The sequence below is a fragment of the Penaeus monodon genome, chromosome 27 (assembly GCF_015228065.2).
Source record: "Penaeus monodon isolate SGIC_2016 chromosome 27, NSTDA_Pmon_1, whole genome shotgun sequence".
NCBI classification, from domain to species: domain Eukaryota; kingdom Metazoa; phylum Arthropoda; class Malacostraca; order Decapoda; family Penaeidae; genus Penaeus; species Penaeus monodon.
Window position 1 is genome coordinate 2,954,215 of NC_051412.1, and position 270 is coordinate 2,954,484.

Consider the following 270-nt stretch of genomic DNA (forward strand, 5'->3'; position numbering starts at 1 on the left):
CATTTGACCCCGCGTTCGGTCGAGGCAACAACATCACGGCACAACGACCTGCAGATTGAAGTATAACTCGTACTGATGTGCAATTAGCAGGGGCGCGAAGGCTCGGCTCATAATGCAACTCGGTGGCGGAGATTTAAAGCTCAAGTTTCAGCAACGATATCTTCCTTTATTGCTTTATATACGGCCGCAGTTTAAAAGATTGGAGGTGAGGGAAGAGTCGGAGGGAGGGAGGACAGGTGAAGAGGGGGGGGGGATGAGGAGAGGGAGATG